Source organism: Seriola aureovittata, chromosome 12 (genome assembly GCF_021018895.1).
Source record: "Seriola aureovittata isolate HTS-2021-v1 ecotype China chromosome 12, ASM2101889v1, whole genome shotgun sequence".
Lineage (NCBI taxonomy): Eukaryota > Metazoa > Chordata > Actinopteri > Carangiformes > Carangidae > Seriola > Seriola aureovittata.
Window position 1 is genome coordinate 760,004 of NC_079375.1, and position 3,370 is coordinate 763,373.

The following is a 3,370-nucleotide window of genomic DNA, read 5'->3' on the forward strand; positions in this document are numbered from 1 at the left end:
GGACCTGATGAGGAACTGTAAGGATTGCTTGACTGGCCTGTAGGAGCTGTTGAAAGAACGAAGCTAGGGTCATTTCGTCTGCGAGCTTCATTACAGATGAAGTTTGCAAAAAAGCAAAAGGAGGGAAAGAGACATGGTGTTGCTCCTTGAACATAGACCCCTGAACTAACCATTTTTCTTGCAACCCGAGTGGCAACTTTTCAACAATTGGGTTGACGCCCCTGGCAGAGTCCAGATATGAGAGCCCAGGCAGGTAACCTTGTGATTTGGCAGCCACTAGCTCTCTGAGAAGATCTCCCAGTTCTCTGAGCTTTACGGGATCCTTATGATTGATTTTAGGAAAGTTTTCCACTCTCTCAAAGAGAGCTCTCTCTTTATAACTTCTGGAGAGCCATATACTCTTCCAAGCGTTCCCAAGCCATGCGTAGACCTAATGAAGGGTTGGTGGCACACGAATCCTCATAACATGATATGAAGACTGGCTTCCCAACCACTTTGTTAAGAGGTCGTGCTCCTCACCGGTGGTTAAGTTCAGTCCTTCAGTTGCATTGTGAAAGGAAGATTTCCACACCCAATAATTCTCAGGGTGATCATTGAACTTGCTAAGACTGGAGTTGACAAGCTCACGCCGTACTAGGTATCTTGCAATGTCACCCAAACCTGTGTGATCGTCAGCAGACATATGAAATGTGTTTCTGTTGGGCAAAAGCCAAGATGACAGAGTAGGGTAGCTGTGATGACATGTTGATGTAGGCCTTACAGGCTGTTGTTGTGACATGGGTTCCCGGCTTTCCCTTGCGGGTTGTTGATGGGGTGCAGGTTTTGACCATCCAGTTTGCTGCACTGCATTGACATCACCATAAGAGACTCTAATGTCAGATATGTGCCCCTTTGTTTTTGAAGCGTTAAAGACATGCTCTCTGTCTGGCTTTATGTTGGTGTTGATGAGAGGTAATAGAGATGGTGTGTAGGGATCAAGCGTTGGTGGTTTCTCATCACTGAGGTGCAACTGTGAGTGATGTTCCACATAATCACATGTTCGCTGAGAGGCAACATTCACTACATCATGATTAAGGTCCCTCTTGCTGCCTTCTCCAGAATTTGCCCCTGCAGCTTCCTCAAGAATTACCACCAAATTTCAGAGAGTACTCTTATACTGCCCAGATGAGATACCTTGTCTATTGGTGCTCACCAGATTACCAAGCCAGGTGGAAGTATATCGAACTAAATATGGATCAGCCTCATCCTCAAGCTAGGCTGGTAGGGAATGAACACACAGACCAAAAGGGAGATAACTCTATAATAGTAGAAAAAATTGGTATGAGATTGTTAGGAAATATAATTTGGAAGGAGAAAGTAAACTTCTGGTTTGGCCATCCCAAACACCCCGGTTTAGACCTGGAGTGCTTGACAATACCTTTGCAAGGTGGACAGTAAGGGGGATGACAGCGTGTACACTCTTAGATGGGAAAAGTTTTGAAACATTCGAAAAACTTAAAGAAGAATTTAATTTGGAAAATTGAGATTTTTTTCAGATATCTACAGTTAAGACATGATATAGAGATTAAAAAAAGACTGTCAGCAGAAGATACTGGAGTGGTTGAAGTACTGACAAGTGCATATAAACAAACACCTACAAAGATTGTATCTAAACTGTATAAAGGTCTAGAGAAGCAGAATGGAAGGAACTGTTTATATGTGAAATTGAAATGGGAGTTAGAACTAAACATTAAATTGTCAGAGGGTGGTTGGCATTCTATCTGCAGAACGCAACAAACCTCCACTAGCTCTAAAAGATGGAGGGAATTCGGGTGGAAGAACTTAATCTGCTTTTTTGTCACACCCCATATTAAAAACAAACAGCTGGGTTCACCGCAACAATGCTGGAGACAATGCAGGCAGATGGGTGCCAACCACTCACACGTTTTCTGGTCTTGTACAAAATTGTGATAATTTTTGGATGGGGTTACTCTGATCCTTTTGATCCTCCTGATTTTAGGGTATAAGGTCCTAGGGACCCCCTAACAATGTACCTGGGTCTGATAACAGGGGACATCATTCAAAACGAGGATACCTATCTTTTTAAAATTTTGATACTGTCATGTAAAAAGGCTATCACAAGAAGCTGGCTGAAAGTTGACCCGCCGAGCCCAGGACAGTGGCTGGACATTGTAAAGGAGATACACTCTATGGAAAGACTGACTTACTATTTAAGACTGAAAGCAGGGACGCTGGATCAGCGCTGGGAAAAATGGACTGAATACACGAGAAGCGATGAGTTGCAATCACAGCAAACATGATTGAAAAGAGACAGGAGCATCATGGTATCCCCCCTTTGTTTGTTTATATATATTGTTAATTTTTCTTTTTTCATACTTTCTCTTGAGGCATGGGCCCACGTGGCATTCTCTTTGTAACATTAAGTTGGATATCCCCACGGTTGAGTGGTGGGACATATGCTTGTAGTATTTTTGAAAAAAGACAAATAAAAAGTTTTTAAAAAAAAAAACACAAAAAAAACGTATATTTATGGATAAAACAGCATAAAACAGCTACATAATGTTAGCTGTATTTACATAAAATAATATGCGCCAAAAATATCAACATAAACAGATAATTTTTTAAAAGAAAACAATTAACAGCAGCATTTTTCAACACAACTTACCCTCATCAATGCTGTGAGGGGCTGACGTGATGACCTATGGAAACCCAAGAGGTACAGAAAGAGGTGACGGCCAAAAAGGTAGTTTCCTCAGGAAACTCAAAAAAAAAAAAAACAATAAAATAATATAATAACTAATAATAACTGATTGAGATAAAATTCACAAATACTCAGCTAAATAAATAAACACTAAATAAAATCCCCAAATACAATTTGAAAACAAAAATTAATAAAGTGCATTTTCGAACTCTGTTACATGAGTTGGCAATGGTGGGAGAGAATATGTTATGGCTATACACTATGGCTATACAGCTAATGATACTACGTCTACGAATTAGGTTTGATTATTAAATATTGCTATATTTCGACATCAACCCAGTCATGAGCAGAGTGAGTTGCTCTGTAGCTGAAGACCCTCGGCTGGAACCCAGGTGGCTGTGGTTGCCGTGGTAACCCTGGAGAGGCGGGATCTAGGTGGATTCTCCTGGAGGCCGTTTCCCGTTATCACGATGACGGATTCTGCCGGTGTCTCAGCGGTTCAGCTCTGGTGGAGTTTGCCAGGAGACTTTCTGTCTCGGGAACTCTTGATTTCTGCTCGGCTTCTCTGCAGGAGGTCGTGCAGATGTTATCTGCTGGTGTCTCTTACGGGTTGATGCGAAATAAACTCTAATGCTCTTCACTTTGGCTGGATAACTTTAGAGGAGACTG